General features: G+C 33.8%; 1 pseudogene; it reads left to right on the top strand.

Moving 5' to 3' along the window:
* The first annotated feature begins 6,350 nt into the window (after positions 1–6,350).
* On the top strand, positions 6,351–23,066 carry LOC149547043 (subtilisin-like protease SBT1.7 pseudogene; annotated as a pseudogene).
* Positions 23,067–27,796: the final 4,730 nt, after the last annotated feature.

Raw genomic sequence — 27,796 nt, 5'->3', positions numbered from 1 at the left:
TGAGGTCCAACTAATGCCCTTTCCCCAAGCATGGCCACTTCTTCCCTATCCAAGGGTGAGTGTTGCCAAAAAATATCCCCATGAAAATCTCTCAAAAACAATCAACACACCAAGAAGGCATATGAAAAACCTCAAAAGAAAACAAGATAAAATCCCTCCCAAATCCACCCCCAACATACAACAAGAAATGCAAAACTATATAATGTCTCCAACATGATTCAAGCAAGATTCAAATATGAACACACATGAAGAACCATTCATGGAGTGAAGAACTCCTACCTTCTTAAAAGAGTTATGGTAATGGTGGTTTGAGAAGAGCTTCCCTTTTTCTTCCTTCAATCTTCAAGACTTTCTCCAAAACTAGAGGATTGGGTGAAAAAACTAAACTCCCCCCCAAAAAGCCTCTAAGTATGGTCCTTGACTCCACCAAGCTTCAAGTAACTCAAGATGGAGGTTTGGTTTCACTAACCCAAGTAAAGAGCAACCCATTTTCGAAATCAGCCTATAACAGGGTTTTTAAGAGACCCTAAGAGTCAACCTAGGAGGCTAAAGGGTTGGAAAGTACGCCCACCCATACCCTTACCCATAGGGGTACTTAAATTTAATGTCTCTAAGCCTTTAAAGGCTTATTAGGAACAATTAAAAGTTAGGAGAATAGTAAGATCAAATTACAACCTTTAAAGAATTACAATATAAGATTAGCACAAAATTCACAAGTAGTTTAGCTCTGCTTTTCCGTTGAGTTGTCTTGGCTAATTTTCCTGCACACTCATTTCACACATCAGTAGGTCCAAAACCACATGCATAATGTGAATTACATATTAGAGGAATTATATAAATTAAAGCATCCATTTCTCAATTAAATAGTTTTTTATCTAATTCTACTCATATTCCTAACCTTTCGACTTGCATAACCAAATGTATTAGTGTTGCATACATTTTCCTCATCGTTATACATATTTTTAAGTATTAAATGACAAAATCAAATAACTGAAGTAAGCATCACACTTCATAAAAATAGCTTAACAATGTTCAATGTATCCAATAATGTTCTGACATAACAAAGCATGAGCATCAAAATAATAATGTATCCTCAGTGCTAGGATGGGTCGGAGTGAGGCCTCACAAAAAAATAAATGATACTTATACATACAATGGGGCTCTCTGTGTGAATGGAAATGCTTAAGAATCTACGACGCAAAATCTGTATGGGCTCATCGGCAGTAGTCACACCCTATATACAATAAAGACTGTAATTAAATTTTATTACCTCAAACATTTTACAAGAATGCATCGATATTTAATCAAATAGAAAGCACCTAATTACCTTTCCTTTGTCAATGGGTGTTGGCTCATCCCCTGCACTTTGTCCCCTAGGGACAGGTGGTACCTACAAGATAAAATCAAGATTAGCAACCATATATGCTACAATATCAAATAGAAAAAATAATGAGAACACAACATAATGTGCCGTAGATGTCTCAAGGCCAAATGAAATGGCCGAGAACATGGCATCATCAACCTGTCTAAGCTCCTCCTTGGTCATCAACTAAACATGAATGAAGATCACATAAATGTATAAGTTAGTATGGCTTTAAAATTAAAATTATTCTATTATAAAAATTAACTTTAAATCTTATATTTCATAACTAAAAAATGTATACACATACCGACACAGAAGGAGTCCATGCCTCTGCATTCCCCTCCTCTCTCACATTAGGCTTTGTAGCCTCTGCATGTGTGTCTGGTGTATCCTTGTCTAATACAAAATGATACTCAGGAAGATCACCTATGGGACCTAGGAAAATATTATTGCATGTAATGCAACTGTGAGGCACACAAACATGTGATGAGCTAGCCGATGATAAACTGGCACTAGCATCATCAACATGGGTAGGTCAGATTGACCTAGTCTAAGATATCAATAGGCTACTTAGTCTATGAATGGCTCTAATGGTCTAAGAGCTAGCCTCTACCATAATATAAGGATGTTGCACTCAAGGAGGGGGGGAGATATTAGTAGGGGGGGAAAAGTGCCAGCTTTCTTCCACTAGGAAGGGGGTCTATCCTAAGGAGCTCCTAGTCCTACACCCAAGTTGGGCTTCATGCTCCAATAGTTCACTTTGAGTTTCAACACAAATTCTGCATGTAGTTTTCTAAGGAAATAAAATGGCACCTCTAAATTGCTATGTGGAGGGATATCAAAAACTATCCACCAACGATCCCAAAAGTTTGTACGTATGGCATCATTTGTGCACCATTTAGTCGATAATTTGGGTTTTTTGCGGTCAACTTGTATGCCACCTTTTGGGTTTGCAAAAAGGCTAGCCAAATCATCTTTGGTTATATTGAGGGTTGCAACCTCATCTTAGTCCAAGCCATTATCAAACATCTCCTGCATTTAGTCATGCCAATGAAGAGCAACATTTTGTTGGTTGGTAAGGGTTTCAATGTTATCCACTATGCTGTTTAACATAGATAATATAGGAGCCAATACAGGTACATTATTACATGTTCTTCACAAAGCCCTTAATTGGGTGAGATTTTCAATTATCAAATCCTCGATTCGAGGAGGGTTTTGAGGGGGTAAAGGATCATTTGGTGGACGATTTTGCAAGGGCACTGGATTGTTTGGTGGGGGGTTACCAGTAATAGTATTCCTTGCCTCATGGTCATCATTTTGATTAGCCATTCTTATTAATTTGCAAAACATAATTTATATTTTAAAAAACCAAAATTTTTACAATTTCTATCAAAAAAACCCTAAATTCTAACAAATTCAACTAAAACTAACAAATTTATGATAAAATTTGTTAAATTTATATTAAAATTGGTTTTTTTAAAATAAAAATAAAACCTACCTTATATCGTGTATCCGATATAAAACCTGCTATCCGAGCCACTGAGCATGAAATAACACTGTGAAAACAACCTGTGGGTTGTCTTTTTATTTATTTATTAACATTGTCAAATATTGAGTATCTGATATAATATTAGATATTTGATATTTGTGGCTATTAAAAAAAAAGAGAGATAACCTGTGGGTTGTTCACGAAATAAGACTGTGAAAACAACCCACGGGTTGTGTTTTTTTTCTTAATAACACTGGCAGATATTGGGTATCTGATATAATATCAAGTATCCGATATTAAATCGGATACCCAATAAGGGTTGGGCCTTACTTTCCAGGTTTGGTACCTGGATAGGTGAAAAAAAGTTAGAGCAGATTTTGAAACGCTTTTAGACGTTTTCAAACTCTATTTTTTTCACATCACCACTTTTTGGCACACCATGATCTTGCATATATTCTAGAGAGAAAGACGATGGTAGGAGAGATAAAGATGAAGGTAGGAGATAGGGAGGGAGGAGAGAGAAAAAAGAGAAAAAGAATATGGGGAGAAGAGAGAAAGGGAGGAGACAAAAAAAAGGAGACAGAGAGAAAAAGAGAGGGAGTAGAGAGAAAGAAGATGTTTGGAGAGAGAAAGAGGAAGGGAGGAGTGAGAAAGATGATGGTAGGAGAGAGAAAGATGATGGCAGGATAGAGAAATAGAGGAAAGAGAAAGAGGATGGGAGGAGAGAGAAAGATGATGGTAGGATTATTATCTAGTTCTATGCATTTAAGGTTTAGGGTTAGTTTTAGAATTAGGGTAAAGTTTGGGATTATGTATTACTTAGGGTCCAAACTAGGATTAAGTTATATTTAATTCATCTCTAAATCTAAAATATAAATATAATTACATCTTTAAAACCATTAAACATCTAATATGTCTTTAACTGCAAATATGTCAAAAAGGGCAGAAGAGAGATTAAACTATGATTAACTATATAATTAAATGAACATCAATCTTATATGTTTATTGATCTATATTGTTTAAAGAAGCATTAACATACTATTTAATTTAAAAGCAACGAGATTGTAAGATAAATTCATCTTAATGAATGGTTATGACAAGTGAATTTATTCATTTCTATACATGGACTTATGTGAGAAGTTCATCACTAATAATAGGTCCTAGGTAGGGAGGAGAGAGAAAGAAAAAAGGATGGGAGAGAGAGGGAGTATATAGAGAAAAGAGAGGGAGGAAAGAGAAAGGGAGAGAAAAAAGAGAGGGAGGAGTGAGAAAGATGATGGTATGAGAGAGAAAGAGGAAGGGAGGAGTGAGAAAGATGACCTGTAGGAGAGAGAAATTGAGGAGAGAGGAAGAGGAAGGGAGGAGAGGAAAAAATGATGATAGGAGAGAAAATTAGAGGAAAGAGAAATATGAAGGAAGGAGAGATATATAACTAACTTAAAACTGTGCATGGATATATATCTTTTCACTCTTTTCATAACTGTATATTAAGATATAAAATTTTCAAAAAAAATGTACTAAAATATATCTATTTCCGTTAGATGTCCCCTTTGCCTTAACTATTCATCAAAAATCATAATAAGGTTTGGTTTCAACTATCCTAGATGATTAGAGTGGGGTTGAATATTAATTTTGGTGAAATGGATGAAGACAATTCAAAAATAATATGACAGATATAAATTTTTGTCAAAATACAAACAAATATTAATCATTTTATCACAAGCTTTACATTCTTATTTGTCTATTTTGTAAATTTTTGCATTCTACTTAAATATGTCACAAGTTGCCCTAAAGACTCCATCTTGTTTCAAATCCATATTCTAATGAGGAAATAGACAACTTTTCATTGCTCAAGTTGTTTTTATGTTTCTAACAAACAACACAAATATTTTCTACCTACTTGTTTTCTCATTCCAGATTTGCATTTACATGTTTGAAACGTTTGAAACATTGGAAGCACAAGCATGACACATGGATTGTCTAAGAAAATGGCTCCAAGGAATATGGAATTTTGGGCCTCTCCACATATTGTTTGAGAAGCTAGTAAATTAGATTGGTTGCTAGGAAAATCAGTTTGTGAAGAGAAACATTGTGTGGAGATTGATCATACCATAGTTCTCATTGTCTTATATGTTTTGTATGAGAATTGTCTCTTTGGGAATGACAAACATCTGTGAGAAAATCACTCCCTGTCCATTTTCATACCTAATCATTGCTTGTCCATTTTCATACCTGTGAGTCTTAATGGTGCATGGAATGTTGTGTAATGGTGAAATAGGGGATTGGAGTTGGAAATGGCACTCTAATCATCCAACTTAGCAAAAAATAAATATCGTATGGGTTGTGTTAAATTTCATGCAAACCTGCTATAGAATGAGTTTTACATGCCATTTAAGAAAATATGGTAGTTTCAAATAGTTAGGAGCTGAAGGAAAGTTATGTTGTATGCTAGGATTAGAGTGTTGAGGAAGCATTAAGGTTCATCTGCACACAAGTAATCCACAAGTTATATAAAAAGGCTAGTGAGAACAAGTACCTCTAGTGCACATACCAATGCAAGTATGCTGAATAATTGTCATTGCAGAGCAAAGTAGTGTTCTTATTGTAATTTATCTCTCTTATACAGAAGTGTTATGTGTGTACCTCTTTTATACATTTCAAATGGTTCCATGTAGTTTCTATAGCTATTTGGCTTCACCAAAATTTAATAAAATAATATATTGGAACAAGAGCTTCTATTCCTCTTGTATTACTATAGCTAATTCAACATGAAGAACCCTCTTTCTACCACAGAGAAAATAATCTTTACTCGTTTAAAAAAAATTATAATGAAATTTTCACTTGAATCTTACCTCAGACTAGAAGCACGAACTTTGATGCTTACACCCCAACATGAACTTTCCGCAAAACCAAATATGCTTTACATGCATCACACTTGACTCACTTTTATTTACTTTAAACAAAATTACTTAAAAGAAACCATTTTTTGAGCGCTAAGATTCGAACTCTTTTCCATCTTTTCTCGGAAACCTCGAGGCGAAGAAGTCTTATTACGTTGCCCTGGTTTTTCTATCGTGATTTTTCTCACTTTTCATCATCACGAAGTTTCTCTTTGAAAGTCGAAGCAAAATAATCCATGATTCCGCGTTCGTCTAATTTTTGAAAATTCTCGACTTCTGCCTTGCGCGTTTGCAATATATCTTATTTCGCACTGACAGTATATTAATTATTTGCTTCCCGCTTTCGTCGGATGCTCAATTTCCTCGTTCCTTACTGTCAGATTGTAGACTTTATCATTTTCTCGGATGCTCAATTTGCAGCTCATTTGTTATCGTCAGACTGTCCACTCAACCTTTAAAAAAAATAGGAAAAAAAAAGAGAAAAAGGAGAGTACAATTATCTCCACATTTTCTTCTCCACCAAGACTTTGCTTCGGCCCACTAGAGCCTGCTACTCCTGTTAATTCCCTACACCCAACGTTTTTCTTCAATACTCAAAATGAGTAGCCCGACCTCCCCCCTCTCCGCGCTTCTAGCGTTTCTGCTGCTCTTCCTATCCATCGCAACAAGTGTCAACGGAAAAAAGCCATACATCGTCCATATGTTGAAATCCATGAAACCCCCGCACTTCAGTTTGCACGAGCACTGGTACCATTCAATCCTCACCCAGGCCACTTCCAATGCCTCCAAATTAGATCCAGGTGTGCTCTTGTACACCTATCACACAGTCCTTCATGGCTTTGCGGCCAAACTGACCAGTGCGGAGGCAGCAGCTTTGGAGAGCGTTAATGGCTGTCTCGCAGTGATTCCATCAGCTCTAATTAAACTTCATACCACACTCACCTCACTTTCTCGGCCTTGCCGATGATAGAGGACTGTGGGCGAAGCATTTGAATCGGGGTGAAGATGTGATAGTGGGCGTGTTGGACACGGGAATATGGCCGGAGAGTGAGATCTTCCATGACGAGGGTCTCGGCCCCGTTCCCTCTAGATGGAAGCGCGAGTGTGAAAGCGGAGATCGATTCGATTCGTCCATGTGCAACAGAAAACTCATCGGAGCAAGATTCAATTTCTCGGTGGGCTACAAATCGCATGTGGGCAAGAATTTCATATCTCCAAGAGACAGGCAAGGCCACGGCACACGTACTGCTTCTACTACTGTGGGTTCCGCTGTAAGGGGAGCCAACTACAATGGCTTTGGCAAGGGAACGGCTATGGGGATCGCTCCTACGGCGAGACTGGCTGTTTATAAGGTCTGCTGGGGAGAGAAGGGCCAGTGCGATGCGAGCAACATAGTTGCTGCAATGGAAAAAGCTGTCCAAGATGGTGTTGACATTATTTCTCTGTCGATTGGCCCCCTGTTGGAGAAACCATTTTACGCGGATCACACTGCGCTGGCAGCATTCGGGGCGATGAAGAAGGGTGCATTCCTTTTCGCCTCTGCTGGAAATGATGGGCCAAATTCATCTTCTGTTAAAAACACGGCATCGTGGATGACCACAGTGGGCGCCAGCAGTATGGACCAAGAGTTTCTCTCTTTTCTAAGCCTCGGCAACGGGGAGCACTTCAAGGGGTTGTCTTTTAACAGAGGACCTGGGACTCAAAATTTGTCTCTACTCTACGATTTCTACGGTGACCGAGGTCTCGATCCTCACATTTTCAAAGGTAAACTTGTGCTCTGTACTTTGCAAAGCGATAATTCGACGGAAAAAGTGAGGCTTGTGAAGAAGGCGGGTGCAGCAGCATTGATCGCTGTGGGCGACAATGATAAGCCCATCGATCAGCCATATTTGTCGGCTACGAAGGTGAGTTCTACAGCGGCGAAAAAGATAAAAGCATATGTCAACAGCACCGCTGCGCCCACGGCCATGATCAATCCCACGGGGTTGACCTCCGTGGGAAAAAAGATGGCTTCTATCGTGCCCGTGTTTACTTTGAGAGGTCCGAGCCTTAATTTCCCGGAAGTTCTTAAGCCCGATATAATTGCGCCGGTGTTAATATCTTCGCGGCTGTTGACGGTGCCTTCAAGATACTTTCTGGGACTTCAATGGCGTGCCCCCACGTCAGCAGCACTGCTGCGCTCATCCGAGCTGCGCATCCAATGTGGAGTCCTACGGCTATGAAATCGGCTTTCCTCACGACGGCCTCTACGCTTGACAATGCAAAGCAGCCCATCAAAGATGCGCTCACCCTGCGAGCCGCGGACCCCTTTGCGATGGGTGCAGGTCAGTTAAATCCGGCACTGGCTACGCAGGGACGAAAATGCACCCGGCCGTTTGGTTGCCGTCAGTGCATTTCCGTCAGCCTTGTCAATCATGGCAATGGCAGTCAATCAACGTCAAATCACTGCAATGTCAGCGCCGAAGTTTATTTGCCGTGCGTTATGTGCTGCGAAAGTCAAATCTTTGGACAGAGTTATCAAATTTGCCGTGCCTGCCTTATGTGCTCTCCAAATTAATGTTCCATTAAACACTTCACCTATCTTTATTTACAGCGGGAGAAACAATTTTTTTTTATGGCGGGAGAAACAATCTATTTATTCTTGGCGGGTGAAACTGATGTTGCTGTCTGTAATGAATTTGGTGGCAATCTGGAGTGTGGAAAAGCACATCTGCAACTGCAATCTTCAAGCTTCGTCAGAGAGAAACTATCAATTTTTTGTGAGCAAAATTTCAGTAGCACACACACAGGTTAGTACAAAATATTTTCTTCAGAGGATTAATAGGATTGCACATATGCACATCTAGTTGTTTGCTAGTGTATTTAAATTATGGAATTGTTACATAAAATAATTGTAGGTTTTACAAATGTAAAATGCATATTGTTTTATGGAAAACCACACAATCTTGGTTATCTGTCGTTGTAAACCAAATTTTTTTTAGCAACCTAATGCAGATAAACCATAGACTAATGCAGATTGAAAAATCCACAAATTTTCTACGGCTAAATATTGTTTCTGCAATGTAAATAATGCCTCTCAGTAGCCTCCAAATTTTTTAGCTGTAGAAACAATATTTATACTATAGAAACAATATTTAGCCATAGAAAATTTGTGGAGACTGTAATTAAAAATCCTAATGTAGAGATTCGAACCCGTGCATAAAGAAACCCATTATATATATATATTTAAATAAAGAATATCAACATAAAAATTGACAACCTATTTATTCTATTTTTTTTATAAATTAAATAAATTGATTACCAACTAATTTAATTTTAAGATTATCCTCTATAAAATTCTTGACATATAATTTAAATTAAATGTATACATATATTAATATTATTTCTGAATTACAACTTTTATTTAAATACTTTTATTATATTATATTATATATCAAATTTATAATTGCTTATAAATTAATGTATTAATATAAATTTCAATATTGTATTTAAAATAATTTGAAATAAATAATTTAATGAATATTTATTATTTCAATTTAATGTAAAGATATATTACAATATTTCTTAATTACCTTTATATTAAATTTAATTTTAAAAAAATTAGATCTAAGGACACAATAAATTTTGAAGCTTAATGATATACCATAACTTGCAATCTTACCATATACATCATCTGTCCTAGGCTTACATTACATGTCACTCATTATTAGATCACAAGATTAGAAAAATAGAACAAAACTTATTAGATCTACTTGTAATTCTATTTCTATTGTATTGAGGATATAATTCTATTTATATTATGTTGATAAAAATATTAATATCACATACACTTTACTATCTTTATAAAATTATCTTTTAGAAATCAATTTCTATATCAATGTAAAAATATACAATCTTACAAATAACCTTTTGAAACAAATTAAAATTTCCTCCATTATGCTACCCACATATGACTAAATCTAAATTGTGTTATTATGTTACCCATAATATCTAAAACCAAACCATTCTAAATAATAATAATAAATTGATCATTTTAATTTATATTCTTCTATTATTATGGTTATGTCACAATCAATTTGAATTTAAATAATACCTAACTTGTAATTTCAAGTATAACTATCCCACCATTTTTCTTAAGTTTGAGTTAACAAAATTTTAGAACAACAAAATGTAAAATATGTCATTATGTCACTAACATACATCTAAAAGCAAACTATTCTAAATTATAAACAAAAACTATCAAATACCTTTATTTGTTTTAATCTTTAATTTTTCTTATTATGAAAGTCGTATTTTTCGTATATAACTTAACTAAATTAATTTTTAGGGTAATTAGAGTGCGATATGAATTGGAAAATAAAAAATATATTCTAAAATTTATAGAATCACTAATCTTGAGTTGACTAAATTTTGAAAACTACCTAATTAAATTGTGTCATGTTATCCACATATCTTAATCAAATTCTTCCAAATAATAAACAAAAAATCCATTGGATACTTTTATTTAATGTAATTTTTAATTATCTATTACAAAACTCATCTTTGTTTATATACCTTCCAAAAGTTTGATTTAATTATCCATTTTGTCACATGATGTCTTACATTCCTATACGATTTTTAAGATATTTAAGATGTATATAATTTATACATCTATTTTACTTTCATAGACTTTTCTATCATGAGTATGATTTTAAGATGACTACTTCACAATCAATTCTTGAAATTTAGATAATACTTAACTTCAAATTTCAAGTACAATTATCTCCCCATTTTCCTTTCATTTTTATTGTAGGTATATATTGACTGATTCTAAATTGTGTTGTTATGTCACCCACAATATCTAAAATCAAACCATTCTAAATAATAATAATAAAATGATCATATTAATTTATGTTCTTCTATTATTATGGAACTTCATTAGACTTGTGTTCTATTTATCTAGAACAATTAAAGTGGGTCCTATCATCCATACATAAATCTAGTTCCAAATTAATTTAGGTGTTGCACTAGAAAATTTTACTATAGAAGGTCAACCTTTAAAAATTAGATAATCTAGCACATAACAAAGCACTTAAATAGTTAATTAATGTGTTGAAGTATTTGCATAGGTATTTGATGTTGATTGGCCTTTTTTTATTAAGTATTTTACTTGAATATTTTATTAAGTATTTTAGTATACTTGAAAAGGGTATTAGCTTCACCTAGTGGGCCCATATTAGGAGTCACTCCCACTTGAATAATTATAGGGTTGTTTTTGTTTCATATATGCATTGGTCATGTTAGATTGCAACCACCCCACTCGAAGCCAAATAGGGACTTGATCCTAGGTCTACACCACCACAATAGTATCCATAGTCACATAACACATTCAAATGCATCCTTGTCCTACATTATTGAATCACTTATATCACCATAAAATCCTCATATAGATCCTCTTGCAATAACATCAAACAAACATTTCAACCATGGAATATGTCATTCTATTTTATTCTTGATATGATGGTGTTTATATGATTTTGATACTAGCCAAATATTTTGTTGAGGATATTAAGATATAGATATAATGGTATCACTATAAAAAAAATTGTACATATTTAAATAATATTTGACTAACAATATTAATATTATTTAGGATGGGTAGAAAGAATAAATGGGAATCACTTTTCAAGTTAGAAGTGCAAGATCTCCCGAACGAAGGAAGTCATTTCTCAAGTTTTGAACTTGAATGGACACCTATTGGAGATGATAGTAGCCAACAGATAGACCGGTGTGCTGCTATCCCTCTTGAGAGATTGCCTCACTTTGTGAAAGGAGAAGGTTTATTGGATAGTACAGAAACAATATTTATTTAGCCGTAGAAAATTTATGGAGAATAATTTGACAGAATCTAATGACCATGACACAAAGATGTATTCAAGGTTTGCCTAGATTTAATAATTTTTTTAAGAATGTCAATTTATTCATTTATTTTATTGATTAATATATATATTTTTGTACATGTATAAACAGTTATCAATGTGCTTTTGGACTAGTGGATAGAAGAAATGCACCAAAAACTAAAGAAATAATACATAGGTTTACTCAAAAAAGGGGTTGTCAAACCCACTTTAATGTTAGGTTAATGTATGGTAGACCTAATGTTGCAATAATTACATATAATGAATTTAGCCATCAGGATGTTCATGGTGAATTTTGTCATGGAAAGGATGACCTTTCTGGTAATCCAAGAACTAGTGTTGCACCAAGGTTATCAAATGAGTGCAAATCATACATTGAATCATACAATATACATTTAAATAATTTTTATTTTTATTTTATAAATAATATTAAATTTTAATTATACATGATTTATAGTTTAGATCTATTGTATACTATTTAATGTAATAGTTAGATTAATTCAAATTAAATATTTAGTGCATATAAAGTTTAAATTTTAGTGCTATAATAAGGTTTAAATTTTCTCTAATTTGGAAATGCCTCTTGGCTTTGGTATATATATTACATATCTTGTGTTTGTTTGTTTTTCTTGTTGCTTTTTTCATTGCGAGCGAGCGTTCAAGCATAAACGAAAGGTACAACAGAGAAAAATGCGTTGCAAGGATTACTAGGTATTTTGCTGGATCTCTATAACATTTGGATTTGGAACTAAAATGAACATCTCATGTGTTTGGCTTGAGTGTTTTTACATGCTTTCATAGATTCACACTTCATTTGGTGCTTAAATTGGATCTAGATTTTCTTTCACGCATATATGTTTCACATAGTAATTAGGCCCTATGAACACTATTTGGGAGATCTTGAGAGATTGAGCTTCATTCGCTTGCTTTACATGTGAAGCTCCTCTTGATAATGGATCCCCTTGTAGGTAGGGAAGGATATTTGTCATTGTCTCACTATTCTGGTTGGGTTTGTCCTCAACATCCATTAGTACTTTCTCTTTTGAGACTAGTGGTGTTTGTTGTTGGATTTTTCAAAAAGTTAGTGGGGTGATTTCAAATTAGTGTGTCAAAAAATTGTGTTTGCTATGTTTGGGTAAGGTGAAGAGGCTAGAGGAGTATGCTCTGTTCCCTTTTGGGCACATCAGAAACTTGGAACCCTTGAATCCAAACCAAGTCCCCATGTGGTAAGATTTTGTGAGTCTTTCTTGATTAGAGAGGGTTAAACCATAATGGACATTCCCTTTATTGGGTCAACCATGTGGATGGTACCTCAAGCGGTAATAGCCATTTTTGACATGGTAGTAGCAACCACTATATAAATGTCCTTGTGGGGGAAATCCTCACGGGTGTAGTCTTTTGTTGGGTTGTCGGATCTCCTCAGCATCTCTGATTGATTAAATTCTCAGAATATGTCAAAACCCTGGTACACCAGGATTGGATTTCACCCACTCTAGATTGCAAAAGCTGTACAGTTGACCATTACTAAGAACCTTAGTGCTGCCAAATTTTCTTTTTTAAGACTATGTGCGTGATTGAAAAATATTTTGAGAACATACATAGTAGTGGTTTTAGGGATTAGATTCATACTACGACACTATTTTTGTTCATGCGCAAGGTTGCTTTGTCCCTTGCCCATTGCTTGTAGACGTTTGCTTGAAATCCCTGATTATTGTTATATGTGCCTGATTATTATTTATAAATCTGAAATTGATCTTAGTTTTTTTTTATATCGATAAACGGCCAAGGCCATGATATTTCTATTAATAACATAAGTAAATACAACTTTCTCCATTCAAACGAGCACTGGTAGGAAAGAACGAAGAAGAAAACCTCCACTCTTGCTCGGGACAAAAGTCCTATATTATTACATCTTATAAAAGAGACATACCCCAGTGACCTACGTACTAGCTATTTAATATCATTAATATCAATACAGGTAGAACTCTTTACAATTTATACCAACCATTTTACAGGAAATAGTTATTTTATGAAAGAGGTCCACCTCTTTACTTCCAGTTCCATATCAATGCTTCTGTCTTCAGAATGATCAGTAACCTGCAACCTACAACACAATATCCCTACCACAGAAACTATCCAACAACTAACCACCATATGATGCTAGAACACGTATCTACACCTTTTCTTCATAATTTGCTGATAAGACTCCAACATTTAGTCATAAAGTTCCAACATTTCGATCCTTTAGGGAGACTATCCATTCTGAACAGGGATTTCAGGTCTGAAGGGTTGAGGTATTTGTTAAATAAGATTTTAGCCCATTTTTTATTAGATTCTTTGTATAATCTCCGAATTAATTTTGCCCCAGAGGCGTCATTTTTCCATTGAGGTTTTTTAATACCTAAGCCCCCATATTCTTTGGATTTACATATGTTATCCCATTTTATAAGTGCTAGCTTCTTATCTTCTTTATCTTTCCATAAGAAGTTCCTCAATTTGGATTCAAATGACGAAGACATCCAATTAGAAAGGGGCAAATAGGCCATAGGAAATATTGGAATGGCTGAGAGAACTGATCTTATCTTAGTGATTTTACCTACCTTAGATAGCCATTTATTTTTCCAATTCCCAATCCGTTTATCTATTTTTTCAATTATGTCCTTCCAAATTTTGCAGTGTTTTGTGCCTTTCTCTAAAGAGATTCCTAGATATTTGCAAGGAAACAGGCCCTTTTTAAAACCCATGATCCTACATATCGAATTTTCCATTTCTGTACTGGTATTTGAAAAGAAAATCTCTGATTTTTCTTTGTTCACTTTTTGTCCAGATGCATCCATATAGGTTTGCAAGATATATTTATATCCCACAGCCTCTTAGATTGAACTTTTACCTGGTAGGATGGTATCATCTGCATACTGTTGATGAGTTATATTAGGGACATTTCTAGTTACAGAAATACCTGAAATCTTTGAAGTAATTAGCCAAATATTGTACAGAATGAGTAGGGTATTGAAATGGGAATCACTCATTCGATTAGATGTCCAAGACATTCCAAAAAAAGAAAATCTTTTTTCAATGAATGATCTTGAATGGACACCTATCGGAAATGAAAATATCCAAGAGCTTGACTTATGTGTTGCTATCCCTCTTGGGAGACTTGCTCACTTTATCAAAGGAGAAGGTATATTGCAGGATGGCATAGAGACAACATTTCTATGTAAAGCTCATAGAGAGCCCAAATTTGAAAACCCTACTGACCATAGTACCATAATGATTTCAAAGTATGCTTAACATTTTCCATATAATTAAGCATGTCACACACACACACACACACACACACACACACACACACACAATTTATCATGTTGATTAATATATTGTTTTCTACATGTCCTTAAATAGATATCATTGTGCTTTTGGGCCCAAGGATAATAGAAAAAAACCTAAAGACATTAAAAAGATGAAAATGATACAAAAGTTTATACAAAAAAGGGGTTGCCAAATGAAAATAATTAGAGCATAATAAAACATGACAAATGAAAATATATACAAAGTTTATTCCAAAAGCTTTTTAACTATTTCATTTTGACACATGTTGGTATATTTACATCCATGTAGAATTACTAAGATACTTAAGATATATATAAATTTTACATCCATTCTACTTTCATAAATTTGTACTTCCTTGAAGTAAGAAATGGAATTGAATACCTCTGTTTTCATAAAGTTTTTGTTTTATTTAGACTCATCTTGGTATTTTTTTTAAATCTTCAAATTACATTTACTTTTGCGTACTTCAAAAAAGTCATGTATTAATTTTAAAAAGTTCAAAATTTTGTGAAAAATACAATAACTATTTATTTATTTTAACTTATACTTGAAAAAGGTATTAGCTTTGCCTAGTGGGGCCAATGTCGTCTCTCTTTTTAGTCCACACTTATACTAAGAAAATTATTCTTTTGTCTACGATCTATATTAACATGCTTTTATGAACATTTATATCTCTTGGGCACCATCACATATAGTATCCATACTCATATGGCATCTACAAAAATATTTATGTCATACATTAGGGAATCACTTATGCCATCATAACATCTTCATATATCTCTTGCAATAACAATAAAAAAACATTTCAATCATGGGATATGTCATTCTATTTTTTTGTTGATAGGTTGTCACTAACAATATTAAAAAATTTCAGGATGGGTAGAAAGAATAAGTGGGAATCAGTTATCAAGTTAGATGTGAAAGACATCCCAAATGAAGGAAGTCATTTCTCAAGTTGTGAACTTGAATGGAAACTTACTGGAGATGATCGGTGTGCTGCTATCCCTCTTGAGAGGCTTCCTCACTTTGTCAAAGGGGAAGGTTTATTGGATAGTACTGAAATAACATTTATATGTAAAAGGATTTTGGAGAATAATTTGATAGAACCTACTAATCAAGCCACAAAGATGTATTCAAGGTTTGTCTAGCTTTATAAATTGATTAAGCATGTCACTTTTTTTTTATATCCATTAACTTATATTTTTTCACATGTTTAAACAGTTATCATTGTGCTTTTGGGCCAGAAGATAAAAGAAATGCACCAAAAAGCAAGGAAAGAAGTCACAATTTTACTCAAAAAAGGGGTTGTCAAACTCATTTTATTGTTAAGGTTATGTATGGTAGACCAGATGTTGCAATAAGTATATATAATGAATTTAGTCATCAAGATGCCAATGGTGAATTTTGTCATGGAAAAAATGACTCTTCTAGTGATCCAAGGAGTAGTTTTGCACCAAGGTTATCAACTGAATGTAAATCATATATTGAATCCTTACTATTGATGGGCATGGGGATTGACACAATATGTGAATGACATTACTTAGATTCTGGTTTGACAAAGTTGATGAATAAGAGGGATACTTGTTTGCTAAGAAAGGATGTGTTAAATGCATGGAAAAGAGTAAGTTCCCTACATTCACAAAAAAATGAGGATGATGCAAAAAGTGTATGTTTGTGGCATATAGAGGAGAAAGAGAAATTTTTTTATAAAACACCAAAAAATAAAGAAAATATTCCATTTATCATAGGCATCCAAACACCATGGATGCAAGAGATGATGGTGAAACATTCACATGATTCAATTATTGCGATGGACTCCACATTCTCAACAAACAAATACTGTGTGAGTAGAACGATTTTAATTTTATTTATGGATTTTAATTTAGCCATTAGTTTTATTTGTCTAAAAAATTAATATATCGTTGTTTTTTTCATGCGTACTATCAACTTTATACTTTGCTTGTATTTGATGAACAAGAAGCCGGTGTACCGGTTGCATGGGCCATATCCTCAAGAAATAAAGTTGAGGATATAAATGAATGGCTAATAGAGATTTATAAAAGAGGAAAACAATATAGAGAAGATTGGCATGTCAACGCATTCATGACAGATGATGCTAGTGCCGAGATTGAAGCAATAAGGTTTTCTCCAACCTTAGTTTATAGTTAGAAGAATGAAAATTTTTAATGTTTAGTTTATACAGATATATGTTTTCCAATTTTTAGCATAAAAAAGTTTCAATTTAAGAATTTTTTTTTAGAATACTACTTATGAACTTTGATAATAAATTATCTTGTAGATTATCCTTTAAGTGTCGAGTCTTGTTATGCATTTGGCATGTGCGTAGGGTGTGGCTGAAGAATGTGTACAAGTAAGTACATATTTTATTAAAATATATGAAAAATCACATACATAACATCATAACTCTATATTGTTGTATATAATCCAGATTTGTTAAAAATCAAGATGTTGGAACAAGAATATTTGGTAGACTGGGTGAGATAATGTATGCAATGCATGAAAATGAAGATGCCATTACTGATTTGACAATGAAGTTCATAGAGGAATTCAAAGAAGAGAAGGAATTCATTAATTACTTTCAGAATTATTGGTGCCATGATGAGAGTTGCGTTGGTACGACCATCAAGATTATCTTTTATATTTTATTATGAATTTATATAATTTAAATTAATTATTCTATATGCTAAGATGTCATGTTTGTTTTTCTAGCGATGTGGGCAAAAAACTTTCGAAGCTTCCCTCATGCAAATCAAGAAACTAATGCTTCGATAGAGTCATATCACTCCCACATCAAGAGTCAACATCTAAGTGATCGTTCTAGGAAAGGCACAAGAAGAATGGATTGGCTCATCTATACACTTCTTCATAGGGTAGAGCCATTCTATAAAAATAAAAGATATTTGCAACAATCTGGATTTTTAACCAACTTCAAAAAGGAAATATATTACATAACTGCATTAGAAAGATCAAAATTAATACCAGATGCTGATTGCTATCAAGATGACCAGCTACCAAACACATATAAAGTTAGAAGTCAAACTATTCCAGCAAAATGGTATTTCGTAAGGAATTTTGGACAAAATTTGCATGTATGTGATTGTGAATGGGCAAAAAGAGGAAACACATGCAAGCATGTGTTGAAGATCTTATATATTCTAAAGAGAAACACACACGATAAAGTTGTTGGTAAGTATCATTTAAAATCTAGCATTAATTTATTTACATTTTATTAAAAAAAATCTATGTTAACTATATTAGTCTCATTTAAAATTACAGAAGCTTCTACTCCATTGGTCGTTGATGATGAGGAAGTCATAGAAAGATCGAGTCATGACATTAATGTCATTGGTAATAATCAATATGATCTCTATAGTTAAATATTAAATGATTTTATGATTCTCAACATTAATTACATAATATTTCAATTGTAGATGGATGTATACTTTCTGGAAATCAAGATGTGCTTGAGGTTAATGTTGGTGAAGGTGACAAAACTGGTAAATTTCAAAACTATCATTTTTAATGAAATTTCAATATTTATCAGTAATTTTGACTTTGTCATTACATTTGTATTGCAGATAGTTGGAATTTATCTACTACTATCAATGATAAGTTTCAAAAATCTGTTGATTATTTAAATTCATTGCTGAAAAATTTACCAACTAGTGATTATGACAAAGACATCTTTAGTCAATCTGTTGACAAATTTAGAGAAATTCATTCATCTCTTGCTTCATCTTCCAAATTTAAACCAATCCCTGGCTCAGATAACATATCTATGAGACGAATAAGACCATGGTTTAGTCCAAGTAAAATGAAAAAAAGTCGTTCCATTCACAAAAAACGTAAATCCCTCTCTAGAAACTTAAATAGTAGAGTTGAGGAGAATGAAAATTTCTAGTTCCCCTCTATAGGATGCAAAAAGAAAAAGAAAAAGAAAAAGGTCACAAATCGCTCAAATATAGCTATTCAAGAAGAAAGAGATATTATCAGGCAACAAGGTGAGTGTATTTTTAAGAAAAAGTATTTTTGTAATTACATAGCAATAATTCTTATTTTCATTTCATGTATTAATCATATGTCATTGTAGGTTTGGGTGATCGAGAAAGTATTCCACGACGTCAATTACCTTTCTCCATTGATCTAAACCATAAAACAATTGGTGAAGTGAAGTTTCCAAATGGTAAGCTTTTAGCTATTAAGTGTCTTTGTTACTTTTATAATAAAATACTTGGTTCGTAGTTCTAACCACTTCTTTATGTACAATATACAATTATTAGAGATCAACCGTCAATGACCAATAGTATCCCTGTCCATACCTTTGAACAAGTTATTGTAGGTAGATAGTAATTTTAATATTGTTTAGATTATTTACATAAATTAATTTTATACTTGAACATTTTATATAAGTTAAAATGTTAAATATAAGTTTTTATGTAGATTTGGACGATCAACAAGATGTTCAACAACTTACGTTGCCCTTCTCTATTGATCTTAACCAAACATTAAAAAAAATGGATGTGATAAATACTAGACAAGGTAATGACATTATATAAATCAATGAATTATGAGTCTTTAGTTTGTAAATTTATTTTGCCAAAGTTTACATACGAAATGTTCATATTATTGCAGGATTAGATGATGAACAAAAAAATCAAGAATACATGCAACTAGATTCCATTGAATCTAATCAGGCATCAACAAAAAATGATGCAACAGAAGCCAGATATGGTAATGAAGTTATGAAATAAACATAATTATGAGTATTAAATTGACAACTATATTTTAAATTTGTTGATGATATATATTAAATGTTAATGCTTTTTTTGAATTAGATGATCAACAAAAAATTCAAAAAAGCATGCAACCATACTTTATTGATCTTAATCAAACAATAGCAAGAACGAACACAATGCAAAGTAGAGATGGTAAGGAAAATAAGAAATGAACTTCAATCAATTGTGTCTTTAGTTTGAAAATGAATTTTATTATTAACACAATATATTTGCAGGTGTTGATGATGTTTATATGGAGGATGGTGATCAACACTTTTTTGTAAATTTATCAAAGTGATAAAATTGGTTCTAATTAGAAGAGAGGTCAATATAAGTCAAGACTAAGAGCTTCATTATGAAGGATTTTCAAAACATATTGTATTATTTTATCATCCAAATATTACATCCTTGATTTTGTGCTTTTACAAGGGATTTGATTTTGTCTCGTAGTGAAAGCATTATGATGCTTTGAGTTATATTTTGGTAAAATAGTTGTTCATCATCTTCATATATTTATGTTGTCTTGAACTTTGCATGTGTTATTTGATTAAAGTTAGCATGTAACGTTTGATCCAACTTTAGTATTGCAATAACACAAATGTTGAAATAACATATATGTGTATGGTTATGAATAACATGGTCAAATTAAGAAATTTTTTTGTAACATTTTATATGGTTAAGAATCACGTAATTTTTCTCATTCTTACTTAGAAGAAAATAAGATGACAAGATATAGAATATATAAAATGAAATGATTAAGTAGGTTAACTGTCTAAGAAATTATATTCAACATGGTTTTCTTATGAATTATTTTGTACAAAAAATTGATACTTGATAAGTAGGAGATCATTTCGATCGAGGAAACTCTGTAATTAAGTGCACTCAAGCTGGAGTAGTACTAGGATGGGTGATCTCTCAGAAAGTCTTGGTGCTTCACCCCTATGAGCATCACCTAGATCCAATGAGTGCTAAGTGTTACATTTATACTCATGAGAGATGGATTCATGTTGAATCACTACTCATGAAACATGGGTCAATGAGTTTGACTCAAAATCACACACTTAAATCTTGAGAGGAATATCAGAAATTGATACTTGCTTAGTTTGTTGTCATTAAATAAGTTTAATAAATACTTTAGAATTATATTTTTAAAATTAAAACTAATAAAATTAATTATTATTCCTTTTATATTAAAGTAATATTATATATAATTTAAATTTTTGATAAATATATTAATTAATATTTTTATCTAAATAATTTAAAATTTTTATAAATTTGTCAAAATATTTTTTATCTTATTTATTTAAGAATAATAATTTTTTTTGCTATCTATAATATTTAATAATATTATTTTTTAAACTAAAACTAATGAAATCAATTATTATTTCTTATAAGACTAAAATGATGTTATATATGAAATTAAATTTATGAATATTAAATAAGATTATTTTATTTCTGTTTAATTAAAAGCTCATAAATTAACCCATCATGAGTATGAGAATCACCAACACTAAATATTGCACTACATAGGAAATGACCTACCATACTTCTTCGTCATCTAACTTGAAGAGTTGGTGACACTTTTATCAATATACTCTTATTAGAAATCACATGTAATACCAAATAAGCTTGCCATCCTAAAAATGAATATGCACCAAATAAGCACCATTGTATTAAAATTGAATGGGCACCACTATGTCAAAATCACACCAATGCACAAAGTTCTACTTGAATAAAACCTCGTTGATCCTAGAAAAGGAGGAGACGAAGATATACATAATGATCAACCCTAGATGTAGAACAAGTGGCCATAGTAAGGAGGACAACAAATATGAACAAGATCAAGGAGATTAATAAGAATCTTTGAAGGTATATATGTACCCGCAAATGTAGTATGAAAAACAAAAATTGGAATAAAAGGTTGGGAGTCCCCAACTAAGTTGCAACTACTTTGAAAATTACTAGAGCATTGACACTGGAATGCGTGGATATCAATCCAATTACAAGAATCACTACACATCTCCATCCAAAGATCTAATCAAAATACTACACCCTTAGGAAATGGTGAGAATTGACACAATTTTGAGTTAGATTTACATCATTTATAAATATTTTTTATATGTCCTGATAATAACCTAAGACAAGACTATCAAGACTTGAAACCAAAATACATCTATAGAATCATGTTCATTGGTAAATGGCAAAGACATAACAATTGATATAATGCATAAAACTAAAAAAAAAAAGCATACATATAAAATTTTGTACATATAATAATAATTAATGGATAAATATTTATAAGACATTATACATCACATTATAATAATAGTAATAAAATGTCCGCTCAAATCTCTATATGTTAAAGAAAAATTTACATTAATGAATCCTACAAATAAACAACTCAAATGACTTACAAAGTCAATATTCATTTAAAGAAAATAAAAAAAATTTATATGTTCAACTATTATCATTAAATTGGTCACATTTAAAAGAAATTCCATTATTGAATCGAATCGAAAACACTCTAATTGACTTAAAAATTGTGGATCTTTGGTAGAGAAACTAGTTCTCTAACCAATGGGCAACATGGGAGAAGATTCAACAATGGCTGGCTCTTAGTCACATCACACATTAAATACAAAGAGCAATTGACTGCAATGTGACGGTGATTTCAAGACACTGACACCTTTCCTCCACTGTTCAACTGCTTTGAAATTTGTGATTTCTTTTCATGATGATTGACGAGGCTGACGAAAATGCACTGATGGCAACCAAACGGCCGGGTGCATTTTCGTCCCTACGTAGCCAGTGCCGTTAAATCCAAGGGCGACATTGGAGTCGGGGCTCAAGTACAATTTGGGGCCTTAGGACTACATCAACTATCTGTGCGGACAGAACATGTACACCAATAAGCAAATAGCACTACTCACCCACAAATGGCCCCCTTGCCCCAAATCGATCGCATCAGGTGCCGATCTTAATTACCCATCTTTCTCTATGATATTGGAGTACGGAGAGCGTGCTCAGGTGAGGAGGAGGACGGTGACCAACGTGAGCAGTGACAATGCGGTGTACAAAGTGCGGGTGAAAAGCAGTCCAAACGTTAAGGTAAGCGTGGAGCTAGATACATTGGTGTTCGAGAAAAGGAATGAGCAGGCAAGTTATAATGTGACATTCGAAAGAAAAGTGAAAGAGAAAGAAGATGGGGAGTCCGGAGAGATTGTGTGGGAATGCATTCAAGGTGGAATGCACATCGTTTGTAGCCCAATTGTCATCCTCTGGACCCTTTGAAGTGTAGCAGCTGTAAATTTTGGAGCTGATAAAAAGATTATGTGGCTTTTAACATGTTAAAACGAATTATCGACCAAGCATTAGATGTACCTTTCTTTTCTCACTGCATGTACATTTGAGGCATGCTAATATAATTAAGTAGTATAGCCTATTTTAGAAAAGCCTATTGAAGGATATATGAGAAGAATTTATCCTCATCCTTCTACCCTATCCCTTCTAAAAGTATTATATTAAAAGCTTTATGATTGCGTAGCTTTCTTGGTCTTGAAGGAAACTGTTAAGCCAACATGTATACTGTCACGGGGTTGGATTTTATGCTTATGTCTAGGTTAAGCCTTCTCCTTGAGAATCTCCAAACTTCGCGCGGCACTGGTGATCCCTACTTCTGATCCACTGTAAGATGCGACCATTTTCGTTCACCCAAACTACGCCTCCCCTTTCTTCATCAAGTACCTCCACACCTAACTGCCTAAACACACACTCCTACAAAATAGAAGCACATGCCAAACCATCCTTACTCTTGGTTCTCTCTTCCTTAGGTGCCCCACGCACGCATCCTCGAGCTTCTAGCTCTACTCCTGTTCAACCTCCACGCTGAACCCCTACTTAGCCCTTCTGATATCTTCGCCATGGTGTCTCCAATAAGACCACCATGCTCCAACATCAGCTATATGTGATCTCAACTCCCCGAGCCTCTTGACCACCTCCAGATCCTCTATGATCACCTACGCCACTCTTGGAATGCATTGAGCTCCCAGAGCTCCCCTTGTTCAACTCACCTGGCTCCCCAAGCCCCACGCTGCACCACTGCAACCATGCATCGAGAACCACCTAGACTCCCTTGCTGAACACTGCATCCACACTGGCTAACTTAGACCCCCATGAGTACTCCCTAGCTCATACGCATCCTTCTCAAGAACACTCGACACCACTTCAACACCTCTTTGAACATCCTAGATCAATACACATACTCTCAGAGCATACTCAACACCTCCATGGCACCTCTCTAAACTTCCTGGCTAATACGCACACCTCCACAGTGTACTCGACACCCTTATGGCACCTCTCTGAACTTCCTAGAGTCCTCTAGTCCAACTCCTCATGCTATCTCAACATGACTATGTCTCCACGAAATTCCACCTCTTGTTGGTCTCCCTAGCTCCCCATTGAACCACTGAAGCCCAACCCTTTTTCCCCACGGAACAACTAACTACCTTAGCCAACTCTGGATCCTCACACTGAGCCCTAAGTTCTTCGACACCCAATTCTATGTCTACATGCCTTGTTGGTGGCTCTCTTGCTCTCGTACACCCAGTGCACTCAAACCAACCCCTTCATGCATCCATGCAATCACCTAACTCACTCCAGATCCCTTTTGCATTGCACAACCTACTTGAGTTCCACACCCTAGCTCCATGATCCAATCAACCCTGTTGGATGCTGGCTATCAAGGCCAACTCAGCTAGCACCTCTGAACCACTTCAACACCATAGCTCCATGATCCACCCAACCTTGTTGGACGCTGGACTTCTTAAGCCAACTCAGTTACCACTCTGTAGCTTCACCTCTGAACCATTTCACCCATCTATGTCACCCGTTTCAATCATGCACCACAAACCTTGTTCCTAGCCTTCCAACATGACTCACCTCTCTAAGCCATACCCAAAGACTACCTCTTTTGATACTTGATATGGATCTTCCTCATGACTCGGCTCACCATGAACCTAACCTGGAACACTTCATCCCATTTGCCACACTGAACCACCTTGGCCATTGAGATCCAATCTCAATGCAAACCCACTCAACCAAGCACCCTGGATGTGCACTCGGTGCGACACCCAACTGTTGGCACACCACCTAGCCAATACACCAAACCTTACCAATTTATAGAATGGCAGAGCTACTCTACTTCACTCCTAATGACTATGTGTCACCTCTATCTCATCCTGAGACTAGAGGGAGAGACTACTCTATTTCATCTCTCTTGAGGGAGGTCAACTCTCCAAGTCACCCATCATGCACACTGGCACTACCCTCCACGGATACACCTCAGCTCGGCTCCAAGCCTCGCCTACACCACAACTATGCTAGAGGGAACATCTTGTAGCACAGCCCCAAGATCACACCTCGGCCTAGATCAAACACTGTGCCTACACCACAACTATGTTGGAGGGAACAACTCGCAACACAGTCCCAAGCATACACCTCAGATCATGTCTAGGACAAGATCCCACACCACAACCATGTCTACCCAGCACACGATATATTCCCATTTACACCTCGGCTTGACCCATGTCTTGCCTACACCACACCTGTGTGCACCCAACTTTGCAGCACAAGCCCATCTGGCCTCTCGGTCTCATTTATGAATCACCAGCCCCTTACACATACCACCACTAATGAAAATCAATATAGTTTTCAACCTAAAACCAAAGTACAAACCCATTATCATTCATAGATATTTCCATTAAAAAAAAATTACTTTATGATCCGCATGAATCGTACCAATTTCGCACAATAGCATAAGCTATGGGAATAAGAATACTGGTGCAAGTGGTAAAGAAATAAGACATACTTGAGCAATTTTACTTTGATTTACTTTTGTCAGTACGAATAAATTTGGCCTCTTTCCACCTTGAATTCTGGCATAATTTTCAAGATGTCCTAAATAGTGGAGGAGGACAAATGTGGAACACTGATGGTTGTTGGGAATAATAGCGTTGTGCACGTGCCCTAATCACGTCTTCTTTCATATGGACAACGTCTCTAAACATATCATTTTCTTTATGACAATGACTTTACGTTGCAATCAATGTCTCTCTTCAAGTAATTTGAAGAAATAATTTTTTTTTATTATCATCATGACTACTTGTTATATTATTTTCGCATCGATTGTAACTTAATTTCCTTTCTCTGGACTATGCTCTAGAGCATCTATAGTAAATTATTTTTTCATATTTGATGTATGCTCGACATCTCTTCTTTATTGCATGTAAATATGTAAGGTGGTAACTCTATTGTCAAAGAATGTACCTTCACTCATCCTCATATTTTTATAAGACATGCTAATCTCCATCCAAAATGTATTAAAGACAAAATAAAGTCAAATTTCTTTTTTTTCCTTTCTTTGGACTATGCTCTAGAGCATCTATAGTAAATTACTTTGTTGTATTTGATGTATGCTTGACAGCTCTTCTTTATCACAAGTACAGATGTAAAGTTGTTAAGTTAATATTCAGTGATCTGCTTGTCAAAGAATGTACCTTCACTCATCCTCATATTTTCATGGGACATGCTAATCTCCATCCAAAAAGTATTAAAGACAAAATAATGTCAAACACTTTTTTCCTTCCAGATTCACTAAAATGTAATTTTTTTTCCAATTTTTTTGTTGTTTTCGAATACAAACTATGCAAATCATGAAGATCAAATGCTAATTTTTAAAGAAAAATCCATGAAGTTTTCGATCTTTTAAAAATTGGTCAACTATAGAGTTTGGATGAAGGATAGTCACATCCTTCTTTCACACTATTCACTTGTTTATCATCTTATATTCATTTCCATGCACATGTTATCTACTAAGACTTAAATCTAAATATATAATTTGTTGTGAGTTCTTAATGAAATCTATATTTTGAAAGTAATGTCTACTATTGTTCATTATCAAGATGTAATATATTATCTTCTCTTATTTTCATAAATCTAATTGAAATATACTACATAATATAATCTAAAAACTAGTAGTTGGATTTCAAAAGTGCAATAGTTACACAAATAATCTTATATAATTTGAATAATATCTTAGAAAGTACAGAATCATAAGTTATATAAACTACATTCATTAGTGATAATTTTTTGTAAATAGATTAATTTTATTAAAAAACTCAATAATGAAACATAGATTTAGAGTGTGAGGCTGGTATGATGCCACAATTATTGTTTTAACTTATCTAAATAGAATAATCAAGATAAACTATAAAACTAGTATGACTAGGATGTAATAATGTGTTGTATCCAACATGGCCAATTACATAATGACTAAATAAAATATTTTCATTGTTTATAGTAAGTCTATTATAGTTATTTGAGAAAAACATAACTTACTATTTCATATCAAATTCAATAATAACTCATAATCAAGGAAAATGTAGTTTATACATCTTAAAATAAAAAGATAAAATAACTAAGCTTTATAAATTTTTTTTTTATATATGTTCTATTTTTTTGTTATTTATAAACAAGAAGTCAAAAGGTCGAAGTCAAAAGCAATATTGAAATTAAAAAAATTATACAACCCAACTCCCTCCGAGGGACACTAAAGAAGTTAAATAGAAGTCCTTCAGTATTACCACATAAAACTAGAAAGTAAATAGTACCCATTGTTATATTACTGATTTGCACTCTAATTTCTATCCAAAATTCTTTAGAATTTCTATTGCGATAATTCTGGTCCATAACACGTATTGCTAAAAACACCGTATTCCACAAATAAATTTTTCTTATACATAGATTGGTTAGTAATTTAAATAATTGAAAATGATTATAATATTGTTTAAATGGACACTTTCTTTATTGAAACATACAAATATCAGATTACAAATTTAACAACTTTTGAAATTAGAGAAGTTAAATGATCAAAAGATTGTAACATTTACAATTATAATTGTAATTAGAGAAGGATCAAGAGATTTTAACAATTTCAATTACAATTGGAATTAGAGAAGTTAAGG

The sequence above is a fragment of the Cupressus sempervirens genome, chromosome 7 (assembly GCF_028749045.1).
Source record: "Cupressus sempervirens isolate cs-2001-9-10 chromosome 7, ASM2874904v1, whole genome shotgun sequence".
Lineage (NCBI taxonomy): Eukaryota > Viridiplantae > Streptophyta > Pinopsida > Cupressales > Cupressaceae > Cupressus > Cupressus sempervirens.
Note: the sequence above shows the minus strand (reverse complement) of the source record. Positions and strands in the feature narration are given on the sequence as shown.